The sequence below is a fragment of the Muntiacus reevesi genome, chromosome 2 (genome assembly GCF_963930625.1).
Source record: "Muntiacus reevesi chromosome 2, mMunRee1.1, whole genome shotgun sequence".
Lineage (NCBI taxonomy): Eukaryota > Metazoa > Chordata > Mammalia > Artiodactyla > Cervidae > Muntiacus > Muntiacus reevesi.
The window spans coordinates 183,722,047-183,735,884 of NC_089250.1; the positions used below are offsets into that span (position 1 = coordinate 183,722,047).

Sequence of the window (13,838 nt, forward strand, 5' to 3'; positions counted from 1 at the left end):
CCACACAGCTTTATAAAACAAAAGGAGAGCACAAGACAAAAAACATCAGAGATTCTGATGTAACTGGTCTGGGGAGGCACTGGATGTCGGGTTTTTTTTTTTTTAAAAACCTTCCTGGTGATTCTCATGCGTGGCTTGAGTTGAGACTTGAGAGTTTGATCCTGCACCAGAAGCAGCAGCATCACCTGGGAGCTGGTTGAAATGGCAGATTCCCGGGCTCCATCCCAGACCTACTGACTCAGACACTCAGGGTGTGGGGCATGGGGTCTGTTTCACAGAGCCCTCCACGGGGGGCTGCTGCACAGTCAAGTGGATCCCCTTCTTTCTCTGCAGAGACCGAGGGTTTCAGTGAAGACTTGTTGGGTGAGGGGAACTCAAAGATCACAGATAATCATTTCCTAGGTCTAATGAAAGCCTTTCATGTACATTTATTTACTGCCCATTCACTCAGTTCTTCCCACCTTCTGGGCCCCTTGCTGCCTGCTCAATGCTGATTTGCAGTCCAAATGAGGGGAGAGCCACTGTCTTGTTAAAACACAGTTGCAACAGAACCGCAGGCTTCCGTGGTGGCTCAGATGGCAGAGAATCTGCCTGCAATGTGGGAGATCGGGGCTTGATCCCTGGGTCGGGAAGATCCTCTGGAGAAGGCAGTGGCAAGCCACTCCAGTATTCTTGCTGGAGAATTCCATGGACAGAGGAGCCTGATGGGCTACAGTCCATGGGGTTGCAAAGAGTTGGACATGGCTGAGTGATTAACACTTTCACTTTTTCACAGTGCAGAAAACACAGTGCTTGGTGGGAGTGGGAAACACCAGGCAGATCTTCTCTGAAGGATGTAATCTTAGCTGAGATCGGAAGATGAAGGTGATTTGATTGAGTCAAAGGGGGAACAAAAAACATCTTAAGTAGAGGGAGTACAGCATGTACAAAAGTCCTGTGGCCAGAGGTATAATGGGTGAGCCACTGGATGAAATGATGTTTACCTTCTCCACTAAACCAAACCACTGAAGTGAGATAGGACTAGACTCTTTACTTCTGCCCTTCAAGTGGTGATCTTTATGGCAGGAAAGAGTGGATCTTTGTTTTGTCCATATTTGCTATGGGATCCTATTCACTTCTTTCAATCCTGGAGCCTAGATAAGGGACTGGCAAACTACGGCCTATGGGCCAAATCTGGTCAACTACCTGTTATCATTGTTGTTGTTGTTCAATCTCTAAGTTGTGTCTGACTCTTTGCTACCCTATGGACTGCAACACACAGCTAGGCTTCCCTGTCCTTCACTATCTCCCGAGTTTGCTCAAACTCATGTCCATCTCATTGGTGATGCCATCCAACCATCTCATCCTCTGTTGCTCCCTTCTTCTCTTGCCCTAATCTTTCCCAGCATCAGGGCTTTTTCCAGTGAGTTGGCTCTTCACATCAGGTAAATCAGGTTTTATCAGAATACAGTCGTGCCCATTTGCTTCTATGTTGTCTATGACTGCTTTCATGGTATAAGAGCAGAGTTGAAAGATGTAACAGAGACTACCTAGCCCTTTACAGAAAAGAGTGCTGACTATTAATACTAGCCCAGATAATCCTAGAAACTCAGATCCCCAAGACCTATATAGCTTTCACTCATCCTGATCTTCTTCCTCAAGAGAAACCTTCTGCTCTCTCCTTGATTTTTCTCTTCCTGCAATAAAAACCATCTGAAATCTAAGGTATGACTTAGAACTTGAAAGAATTAACTTCCACTTTGAAGCACACACAAAAAAACTCCCTTGTCTCCATCAGCCTGGCAAAACTTTGCAAAGTTCCCACTCCCATTGGCCTTCCCTGGCACTGATTGATTTAACAGAGTATTTTCCATGCACACCCAGGTTTGGCAAATGTAATAAGAGCTGAGGGTGATGACAATACCAATCTGGGGAGATTGATGGACTAGCCCAGGTTTCTCCCCAATGAGGCCAAGCTGGGTGTTGACACAGCAATATGTTTGTCTGCTCTGCTCATTAAAGTTTAATGCTTGAAAACTTCTTCTTTGCCTCCCATCAGAGATAGTCTCAAATGCAGGAGGCTGCCACACTAGAGACTGATTAAATCTTTCCTTTTTGCACCAGGGTTTGAAGGTATTTCTGCGACAGTAGCCAAAATAAGAAATTAATCACCCTGTCTCATTTGTGGCTGTTCCAAAAGGGACAGCAGAAGAGGAAAGAAGGGGGGAAAAAAGGATTTTAGAAAGGCAGAGATAAACAACCTTCTTGTGGGGGCTTTGTGAAGACTTTGGAATATGGTGATTTACTTCACGATGGAATAGGAACTGGGGCCCCCGTGCCATGACATATATTTTGGTCTCTTTCATCTGATGTGAGAATTGGACGGTAAAGAAGGCTGAGTGGCAAAGACTTGATGCTTTTGAACTATGGTATTGAACTGTGGTGTTGGAGAAGACTCTTGAGAATCCCTTAGGTTTCAAGGAGATCAAATCAGTCAATCTTAAAAGAAATCAGTCCTGAATATTCATTGGAAGGACTGATGCGGAAACTGAAGCTCCAGTACTTGGCCACCTGATGTGAAGAACCAATTCATTGGAAAAGACCCTGATGCTGGGAAAGACTGAATGTGGGAGGAGAAGGTGACAGAGGATGAGATGGTCAGATGGCATCACCGACTCAATGGATGTCTTTGAGCCAGCTCTGGGAGATGGTGAAGGACAGGGAAGCCTGGCGTGCTGTGGTCCATGGGGTCACAGAGAGTCGGACATGACTGAGAGACTGAACAACTTTGGTCCTTGCTTATGTGCCTTGGTGTCCTAAGGAAGACGAGTCTGAACTCTTACTATGCTCTCTTCCCAAACAGCTGATGCCATCTCTTTGGTGGACCTTGTTCCTCAAATCCAGACATTTGGATTCCAGTCTCACATTAGAGGGGCTTCCCTGATGACTCAGCAGTAAAGAATCCACCTGCAATGCAGTAGTCGTGGGTTTTATCCTGGGTTGGGAAGATCCCCAGGGGGAAGAAATGGCAACCCACTCCAGTATTGTTGTCTGGAAACTCCCACGAAGAGAGGAGCTTGGAGGGCTGCATTCCATGGGGCTGCAAGGACACGACTGAGTGACTAACACACTTGCAGTAGAATCTGCAGACTGCATGACCTGGAGCCGACACTTGACTTTTGTGTCAAAGGAGGGTTGCCAGACCCTGACCTCCCTCGTGTCAGGGAATGCACAAGAGAAGGAAGGGCTTGATGTATCACTGCTATCCCCTGCATGCTCAGAATCTGGCAATGATGAATTACTCCAGGGGCATCTGTGGGCCCGGATCTGACTCTGAGTCCCTGTTTTGGGGGACCCGGGGGAGCTGGGCAGCCGATGGCAGGCTGTGTCAGCAGGGTGCGGGAAGGAGCGGACTAGGGGGCTTTGCCATGCCCCCTCTTCCCCCCACTCCTCTAGGGTCTGTTGGAGACAGTGTGTTCCTGGGGCCTCTGGGCCAATGACAGGAGGGCCACATCCACCCAGCAGCTGGTGGGCTGTGTGCACGGGTGTCACAGGGACACTGAATAGTAGAAAAGTGTGCAGAGAGATCACAGTGAAATTTGGGTTCGGATACTGTCTTAGTTTGTTCGACTGCTCTAACAAAAACACCATGGACTGAGTGACTTGTGAGCAACAGACATTTATTTCCTACAGTTCTGGAGGCTGGAAGTCCGAGGTCATGGTGCTTGACAGCTTTGGTGTCTGATGGGGGTCTGCTTCCTTGTTCAGAGACAGCTGTCTTCTCACTGGGTCCTCGAGGGACAAAGGGGACAAAGAAGCTCTCTGGGGTCTCATCTATAAAGGAACTAATCCCATTCATGAGGACTTCACCCTCATGACCTAATCACTTCTCAAAGGCCCCACCTCCTGGTACCATCGCCTTTGGGGTTAGGGTTCCAACGTATGAATTCTGGAGGAGACACAAGCGTTCAGTTCATTGCAGGTGCCCAACAGCTTTTGCTTGCTGAGCATCTGAGGTGGACCAGCTGAGGGACCTCAGAGATGAAGGTGGGGGAAGCAAGGTGATTGAAAGCCCCAGTAGCAGATGTGACCCCAGATGGCACCCTCTCCAGCTCTTGTTCTTTATGCTGCAAACACACCGAAATGTCTCCCAGCCACTCTCACTGTTGTCTTGTTTCCTCCCCGCTCCCCCTGCACCCCCCCCGGCCCCCTGTCTTCCCACATCTGGCTCCTTCTCACCGCTTGGTCTGGTCTCACGTGTCCCTGTCTCTGAGCGGTCTCCCCACCGACCAGCAGCGGCCCCTCTGGTCACACTGCGTTCCAGCCCCATGTTTAGTACCTTCATCTCCTATGGCTCAGTCTGTCGGCGTCTCACCTCCTCGTTGTTCGCACATGTCCCTCAGGAGGAACCTCATCTGTCTGGTTTATGGCTGTTGACCACGGGGCAGGCACAGAGCAAGCACTCAGCAAACGAGTGAGAGGAAGCAGGGGCTGCCTTGGGGGGAAATGACTCCTTCTTTGAACTCCCTCCATTGCCGGCGAGTTTGGTGATCATTGCATCTTTATTTGAAACCGGCTGCTCCATGCCCATGTTGCGATTCTTTTCTAGTTAGAGATCATTTTCAATTAAAAAGTGCATAAACCACAGCCAAAGCGCTAATACGTTTCTGCCCAGTAGAAAGACCCAGATCATGGATTTTAGTATTTGCCACCATTGATTTTCCATGAGTAATAATTACATTTTATACACAACATCTGCACTAAGTGATATTTATATCTGCAATTATCTGGAGTAACTTTTAATGTTAAAATATATTATTTTTGGGAGGAGAGGGGGATGTTGACTAAATTGAATTTTTTTTTCCTTTGCCTTCGCTTTTTGTCCAGACAATGCTTATTCTCATATGAAATAATAATTTAGCAATCAGAGCCTGAAATGGTTTTATAAATGAAGTTTGAATTGACATTTCCACCAGCTGGGATAGTAATTTTCAGCTTTCATCAGGGTTGGTGAATTTAGATTCACTCCTGAAATTTACTTTGCTATTATTATCTTAGAAATCCTCTGGAGGGTTTTCTCAGATAACACAAGCTCTTCTTTCATCATGCTGGGTATTGCTCCTTCTGTGAAGCTGTTGGCACATCGCCGTACTCCTTAGCTTGGCATTCAAGGCCTCCTATGGCTGATGCATCTTTTATGGATTCAGAAGATGCTTGTTAAGCCTCATCCACGCACCATGTGTTCCAGGTGCTGGAAATCCAATGGTGACTGAAACAGATTTCTCCTCCCCTTCTGGAACTTGCAATACAGCTGGGGAAACAGACAATGAAGAAACATTTGGGCAAGAGAGTTTATAGATTCTGATCATTGCCCAAGAGGAACAGGGTGATGAAATAGAAATTTAGGGGGAGGATGCTCTAGGTGGGTTGGCTTTGAGGAGAGCATCTCTGAGGAGATGACATTTGAAATGACACCTGAAAGATCAGGAGGAACCTGTCAAAGAGAGAGAGGAGGAAAGAATATTAGTGGAAGAAGGAAAAACTGGTGCAGAGGCTGGAAGGTGGGGCAAGCTGGTCCTTTCGAGCAATAGCGAGTAGCTGGGGTGAGTAAGGTGGGGGGGCAGCAGGCAGAGGCCAGGTCCTGGAGGGTACCGGAGGTCTTGTTGAAGGGACTGCATTTTATTCTGAGAGTGTGGGTTGGGGAAATTTAATTGGTAGTAGTGGTGTATACACTCTGTGTGTACTAAGTCATGTCAGACGCTTTGCGACCTCATGGACTGTAGCCCGCCAGGCTCCTCTGTCCATGGAATTTTCCAGGCAAGAACACTGGAGTGGATTGTCATCTCCTCGAGGGGGATCTTCCCAAACCAGGGATCAAACCTGCTACTCTCTAGTCTCCTGCATTGGCTGGCGGGTTCTCTACCACTAGCGCCACCTGGGAAGCCCAGTGGTCTATGAGTGCTAGTCATTGTTCAGTTTAGTTTGTATTTTTAGGTCATGCTGGCTACTGTGAGGATGATGTAGGGTGGAGGGCAGTCTTGGTACCATGCCGGAGGCTGTGGCTTTTGTTCAGGCTAGAGGTGAAACAATGGTACCTCGGACCAGGCTGCTGGTGGTGGGGATGGAGAGGTGGGCATGTTGAGAGATGGATAGTCACACATCCAGCTTGATGGTCGCTTATTTCCCAGCAGAAACTTCTTTTGGCCAAATGGTCCTAACCTGTGATGCACGTTATCCCAGTGCGGGATTGTGGTTTTGCCTCTGAGTCTCATGCTCCCCACCCTCCCTGTTGCTCGTCACTTCCTCTCCACCTGTTGTCGCCCCGCGTTCTTAGGCTTGGATCCACGATCTCTCCTCTGTGAATTCTCTGGCTGCTGCAGGTCTGCTGACCTCACCCCCCACTCTGTGCCCTTTTTCAGAAGCACTAGGTCAGTGGTCTCAGGGGTGGAGTGTGTAAATGGCTCCAGGTCAGCTGGATGCAGTGCGGTCTCCAGAACCTTGTCCTGCAGGGGATCTGATTCGCTGGGTCTTCCTGGGTCCCAGGAGTCTGACTGCTCACAAGCAGCATCTTGGTGCTGATGCTGGCAGCCATATCTGACTCTGCTCTGTCTTCTGACACTCAACCAGCTCACGTTGCATCTTCTCTTCCAGATCATATGCTCTTGGAGGGTGGAACCAGACATGACTTCGTGTTTGTCATCCCCCTGTGCCTGGGCCTGGTGCTCTGCAGGAAGAGATGCTCAAGTGTCTGTCCTGTGGCTGGTCAGCCGGTCCTGGCACAGATGGCATCACCCCCTTCCCCGTTTGCTGGACTCTCCATACCCAGGTCCCAGATTTCCACCCTTAATTCTACTCGGTAATACCTGCTGATTGCTCAGTCCAGGTTTGAAAGTTAACTCTGTACTGATTCTTTCATGCCCACTTTTTAGAAGGACAAGAGGAGGCTCAGAGAAGCTAGATCCCTTGACCGAGACCCCACAGTTAGAAAGGGCAGGATAAAGATCGGAACCCAGAATTCTCTGACTCCAAAATGGCCACTCATCATTTCTTTTCCCTCATTCAGCAAATATGTACTGTGTGCCTATCACGTGCCAGGCACCAGTCTCCTGCTGTCTCCCTTTTCCCTCTTCCTACCCTCAAATTCTCCTGGGTCTGCCCTGGGGGAGAACAGATTAGTCTACTCTGTGCAAGTGTCAACCCTTCAAAGGTCTGTAGGCAGCTCTTAGGTTTCCCCCATGTTCTTTAACTCTCGCTGTGTGTTGCCTCCTGACTCAGAGTTCTCTCCCACCCTGGATGCCTCTCTGGGCACACCCTCCTCAGCCCGTGCCCCTTAGAATGTGAAGCCACCTTCAGAGGCTCCAGGTCTGGTCCCATTAGGGCAAAGCAGTCCTGTCGGTGTCCATTCCATCAGCTCCTGGGATGGTAACTTCTTCACCACATAGTTGATTCACCAACTGGTCTCCCTAAGGACAGCTTCCATCCATAATTCTGCATTGCCTTTAGGACTGTAATTATGGCTCCATTTTGCCTCTCATTCTCCCCAAATCCCAGTGAAACAGACTGTAAGGACAAGGAATGTGTGACTAAGAGAAGTTATGCCCCAGAGATGTCTTGCAGTGACCAGACATCATAATTTTTAATATATTTTTTTTTACAGCAACTGCTTTCAGCATTATATGAGCCCCATAAAAGAAAACATGATTATCCACTTCCCAGCCAAGCAGGCTCCCAAGTTTCTAAATCAATTAATAGCAGATGAACTCTATGGTCACCCTGCCCATCACGTGAAAGGGTTGGTGGAGGGTGGGAGGTGGCGGGTAGGCAGGCCGACTCCTGCGTTAAGAGGGTTTTCTCTGGAAGCAGATAGGGCTGCTGTCAGACCTCAGGCTGACTTTGGCTAAGTTTCTTAAGCCCTCAGAGCATCAGTTTTCTGATCTGCGAAATGAAGGCAATGGTGGCATCTCCTTCCTGAGTTACTGAAGTATTAAATGAGAAGGTGCATGCAAATCTCTAAACACAGGAAGTGGTAGCATGGTCAGTGCTTAGTGAAGGTCAATCTGACTGTTATCATTGTTGTGGGGGGTGCAGGCAGGTAAGGCTACAGTGCAGACTGATCAGTGGGGCAGGCAGAAGGGAGCTGTGGGCTTAGTTAAACCAGGGGAAGGAGTCCAGAGGGACTTCTTGGAGGATGGGGTGAATGAGGTGGTGCAGAGGATGACTGATCTGGGCAGAAGGATCGGAACAACCTCAGGGAGAGAAGAGAGGCTGGTCCTTCTTCTGGGTGGTGTGTCCCGGTGGGTGGGGCCTCTCCAGAGGAGGACGGGAGAGGCTGCTGAGTGTTCTTCCCCAGTCTGGGCAGGAGCATGGGGAGGTATCAGATCTCACGCTTCTGCCCCTGGCGCCCTGCTTCTCCCCTCAACTGCCTTGCTCCATTTCTCCAAGTCTGGTTGGAGACCTGCCTTTTGTGGCAGCTGCTGTAGGTGGCAGCAGAAGCCCGACAAAGCCCGTCTCTTCAGGGCGGCGAGAGGGGAGGAGATGTAATCAGGACCCTGTGGTCTCCAGCCTCTGTTATCGCCACGGTGGTTAGACTGGGAGCTGAGGGGGTGTGGACCGGCGGCAGCCGCATTAACAGATTCTCTATTGAGTTAGAGTCTTTCTGCAGTCGTGTGCGGACTCTGCCGCACCAGAGCATGCCCCGTGAGTCGGATCTTTATGAGATCGGCTCCTGTCTGCTCCAGGCTCCCCCTGCCCTCCCCCCGGGGGAGCCTGAGAGATGGCCAGAGCAGGGACACTGGGGCAAGTTCTATTCTTACGCCTGATGGGCGGTTTGATTCTTCTATTCAGAGGTGTCAGATACATGCCTCTCCCCCATAGTGTTGTCTTCTCCTTCCCCGGTGCCCCAGGCAAGTGCCTAAGGTGCTTATCACTCAGAGGCAAGACAGTTCAGTTCACTTGCTCAGTCGTGTCTGGTTCTTTGCGACCCCGTGGACTGCAGCACACCTGGCTTCCCTGCCCATTACCAACTCCCAGAGCTTGCTCACACTCACGTCCATCGAGTCAGTGATGCCATCCAGAGGCCAGGCAGCCCAGTGGTTAAGGCGCAGGCCTCTTCCTGGCTAGGCAGGGGATGGGCTTGACTGCCATTTGTTGCTGTGTGACTTTGGACAAGAGAATTAACCTCTCTGCTTTAGTTTTCTCCTCTGTGAGATATAACGCTTTTACATCTTGGCTCTTATTTTTGTTCTTATGGGAGAATCTGAGAAGACCTTTGGTTTTATGGACAAAGCAGCCTGCCTTTGGGAAGTCATTCTTCATCTCCCACTCCCCCAAAAAAACCTGTCTTGTTTTGTAACAACACTGAGATTTAATTCACATCTTATATACTTCATTGAAGCAGGAAATGGCAACCCACTCCAGTATTCTTGCCTGGGAAATCCCATGGACAGAGGAACCTGATGGGCTACAGTCTCTGGGGTTCCAAAGAGTCAGACATGACTGAGGAAGACCCAGACATACCTTCTGGGTCTCTGAAGGTATCACTGAGCTGAGATGTTATATACACTTCACCCACTCAAAATGTGCAAGTCTGTGGTTTCAAGTGTACACAGTTGTACAAGCACTGCCTCAATCAGTTTTAGACCATTCTCATCACCCCCCAAAAGAGTAGCATACCCTTTAGCTATCAAACCCTAGTCTTCCCACCCGCCCACCCCCCAGGCCCCCGGCAGCCACTAATCTACTTTCTGTCTCAGGATTTGCCTCTCCTAGGCGTTTCATAGAAATGACCTCCTGGGGCTTCCCAAATGGCTCAGGTGGTAAAGAATCCACCTGCCAATGCAGAAGACGCGGGTTCCATCCCTGGGTCAGGAAGATGCCGTGGAGGGGGAAACGGAAACCCACTCTGGTATTCTTACCTGGGAGATCCCATGGACAGGCTACAGTCCATAGGATTGCAAAAGAGCCTGACATGACTTAGTGTCTAGACAACAACAACAACAACAAAATATATGTAACATAAAATTAAACAAGAAAGAAAGAAAGGACCTCCTTCCTTCTTGACTGGGTGTCAGCCGCCCCTGCCCTGACCCCAAGGACAGGGAGGGGAAATGACTTACCTGTTACCCCCGGAGCTGGTTTGGGGCTGTCTCCCCAACCCCCTCCTCCTGTCCAGAGGGCTTGGCCTAGAGGAAAACTGCCAGCCAGGCCTTGTCGCTCACAGTACAAGCAGCTTGGCTCCCGATTACTCATTTCAAACTCAATTTGTGGCTCTGCCAAGAGCAGCAGCGTCCCCTGAGCATGTAACCCGATTATTCCCGCCCCCCCCCCCCCTTACCCGCCCTGGGCTCTGGGGGCCCTGACTAGGCAGCAGGCAGTCTCCTAGGACCCACAGCTGCTCAGGAGCCTGCCAGGAGCCCACTGGGCCTCCGTCTCTGCTCAGTGAGGCCTGCCCAGCCTGACCCCAGCTCCTGGATAACAAGGCTGCCCCTGGCTTCTGTCTTCAGGCCATGGAGAGACAGTTTCCTGCAGTGAGGCCAGTGGTCCTGACCGCTGTGATTGTAAACTTGGCCAGACTCACCATCCACATTGGCACAGTCCGACATAGGCCCCATTCATTGAGCAGGCTTCGCTTGACCTCCATGTGTGGACCTTTGTATTTTTGTGGAACTTAGCACTCTATCTTTTATTTCCATGAGGTGGGGAAGGGGGCCTGTTCCATTTCCATCGAGCAAGCCGGGCAGACGCATGAGAGCAGTCGTGTGTCTCCCACTTGCTGAGCGCCTGCTGGGTGCAGACACCATGGTGGGTGTTAACTTAGGTACTCCTCCCGGCCACGTGATGAATGAGGAACAGCACTTGGCTCCACTTTCAGTGAGGAGGCGGAAGCTTAGAGGATAGAAGCATGACCAGGCCGAGTGGCAAGGTCGGATCTGGGCTGAAGCCAGACTTTCTGACTGCAGAGCACATGGTGACCCCCAGCAGAGAAGGAAGGAGGCTATTTCTATAAAATATCCAGCCTGAACAAATCCACAGAAACTGCAAGTAAATTTTAGTGGTTGCCAGGGACTGGGAATATTGGTGCATTTGGGAGGTGATAGCTAAGGGTAGGGAGATCCTCTCGGGGGTGATCAAAAAGTTGTGCGACCACCACTACAACCAATTTTAGAACACTGTCATCACCCCAGGAGGTTGTCTGCTATTGTATTTTGCCTGACTTGCTTGGTGGGAATGGCACAAGCCCTCTACCTCCTGAAGATAATAGTGTGACACTGTTCTAATTGTGGTGGTGGTCGTGTGACTCATGAATATATTAAAAACCACTGACTCGTATGCTTAAATGGGTTAATTGTGTGGTAGGCGAATCATATCTCAATAAAATGGCCAGAAAAGAAGAAATGAGGAATTGATGTTTGCAAGGCTGCATACACCTCCTATCCCACACCTTCCCCAACCATCCCCTAGGTAAAACTTTGGATTTCTCATCTTCACATTTAACTCAAGGGTCCTTGGGATAACCTTGAACCCCAGATGGCAGAAAGCATTGTCTAGAGCCTCTTGTTGCCCTGCTCAGCTGGCTGCTGTCTCGTTTCACTTCAATCGCTGCTCACGGGATCCTGGTAATGTGCGGTCTTTTATTTTGGATCCCAGCTACGTATTTCCACAGAGTCGGGGAGAGTCTGGAGTGGGTTAATCCACCTGGCTGGTCCCTGAGCAACTTTTTGCAGTCTGAGATTCTAGGTGTGATATGTGTGGGTGGGCAGAGATACCCACTCTCCCGACTCCCAGCCCCCACGCCCACCCCGCGGTTGCTCTTCTGCTGCCTCTCTTGCCCTCATTGAGACCTACCTCTGGGGACCAGTCTGAGCGCAGCCAGATCCAGGCCCTGCACTGAGAGCCACCTCGCCTGTGTGGGCTCCTGCCTCTTTGTTTGCTGAGGTTTCTGTCTCCTTGTCAGCCCTGACTGCATGACAGACGTCCCTCTCATAGGAGGGGTGAGAGGGAAGGAAACCCCGCCCTGGCATACTTTGGAAGCCTGTGTCTTTTGCGGGGCTGGTTGAGGATCTGCCGTGGGGATGTGTTTGGAGGGGCTGAAGCCTCGTGTGGCCAGGACCCACCTGCCAACAAATCTGGGTGCGGCCTCACCCTCCCTGAGCTGGAGACCTTCTACCCTCTCTCCCAGCTCTGCCTGATCATGGTTCCCTGAGCCGGGTGCATTCCGGTTTTGGGAGAAGGGATGACAAGGCCCAGGTTTCAGGCTGGCTCTGGGGCTCCTGGGTCCTGAAACTCCTACCAGTAAAGAGAATGAGGAACCCTGCCCTTGCCTGTGAGCCTGTGCTGCCTTGTACCAATCGGTTGGCTGGCTGGACTTTGCTGTCCTGTGTGTTTGCATCTCTTTTGCCTGCCGGGAACCCTCTGAAGGCAGGACCCCAGAGTCCTCTCGTCAGCCTCTCCCAGTGCTCAGCTGGGCCCTGGTACCAGCGACAGGCTGGGACCACGTGTGGCTGAATACAGTGCCGGCAGTGGTGTGCACAGAGATGGAGGGTTGACAGACCTTTGTCCAGTCGCTTCCTGCCTCTGCTTCTGTCCCCACGGACTCAGCCTCTCCTCCTTCATGTCTTCTGGACCTTCCCTTCTTTGGTCTCCTCCCAGTCATCCAGGTCCGGGTGGGTGAAGCCAGATCAGAGAAAAACAAACAAATTAGAAATGTCCCCAGCGTAACATGAATATAAATAAGGATGCAGAGGCTTCTGCTTGCCCGCTGATTACTCACACACCATTCCAGAGGCGTCATCGGCCTAGCTCAGCTCCACGGAATGTAAAGATAAATTAAACCTATTAATCACCCCCGGCAGTGGGGCTGGCCTGAGCCAAGACTGGGAAGGTAGGCTTTAGGATGGAGATGAGTCAGCGAGAAGGGAACCCAGTGCATCACAGCATCCCTGGGGGAGGTAGCACCTGCTCTCTAAGAAACCAATGTGCTGTAAGGAAAGTGTTAACTGCTCAGTCGTGTCTGACTTTTTGGGACCCTGCCTTGGACTGTAGCCCACCCAGCTCCTCTGTCCATGGGGTTCTCCAGGCAAGAATTCTGGAGTGGGTTGCCATTCCATTCTCTGGGGATCTTCCCAACCCAAGGACTAAACACAGGCCTCCTGTATTGCAGGGAGATTTTTCACCATCTGATCCACGAGGGAAGTCCCCACCAATCTCGATTCTATCTGATGTGGCCGATGGATACTTCAGAAGCTGTCCGCTCTGGGAGGACATCATCCCATTCAGAATGGGTCTGAGCCCTTCTTTTGCCATCTTCACACCCTCCCTTTATGGTCCCTCTTTCATCCGCCACTGTCTGGCGTCTGCCCTACTGTTCGTTCAAGCCTTGACTCAAAAGTCCCCTTCCGGAGACCACCAGCTCTGAAGTCCTGTTCCTTCCCCCAGCGCTTTATCTTCCTCATAGTGTGTCCCTGGGGCTCAGCACAACCCGGGTTTGAATCCTGGCTCTGCTATTAGTTGTGTGCAACCTCTCTGTGCCTCAGTTTCCCCACCTTTAAAAATGGAATTGAACAGAAGCTACTTCATGGGGTTTTGGTGAGGACGAGGAGCACACATTTACGTCAAGTGTTTAGAACAATGCCTGGCATGGAGTCAGCAATGCTGACTACCATTGCTGCCATGGCTCCTGTTACAATTGCTGCTCTTGTTTTTGGGACACTTTGCCATGACTGGAAACCATCTCCTTGTTTGTTGGTGTCGATCATCTGTCTTGCTTCCCACTGCAGCATGTGAGCTCCACGAGAGCAGAGGTTTTCTCGCCTTTGTTCCCTCCAGTTTCTCTGCCATGGGGAGCATGTGTGGGTGTTCAG

At 50.5% G+C, this 13,838-nt stretch overlaps 1 long non-coding RNA gene across 1 annotated transcript; it reads right to left on the bottom strand.

Moving 5' to 3' along the window:
- Positions 1-3,648: 3,648 nt before the first annotated feature.
- On the bottom strand, positions 3,649-12,656 carry LOC136158469 (uncharacterized). Its single transcript, XR_010661344.1, has 3 exons — positions 12,530-12,656; positions 4,355-4,584; positions 3,649-3,771 (listed from the first exon to the last, which is right to left on the bottom strand). It is a non-coding gene; the product is annotated as an uncharacterized lncRNA (long non-coding RNA).
- Positions 12,657-13,838: the final 1,182 nt, after the last annotated feature.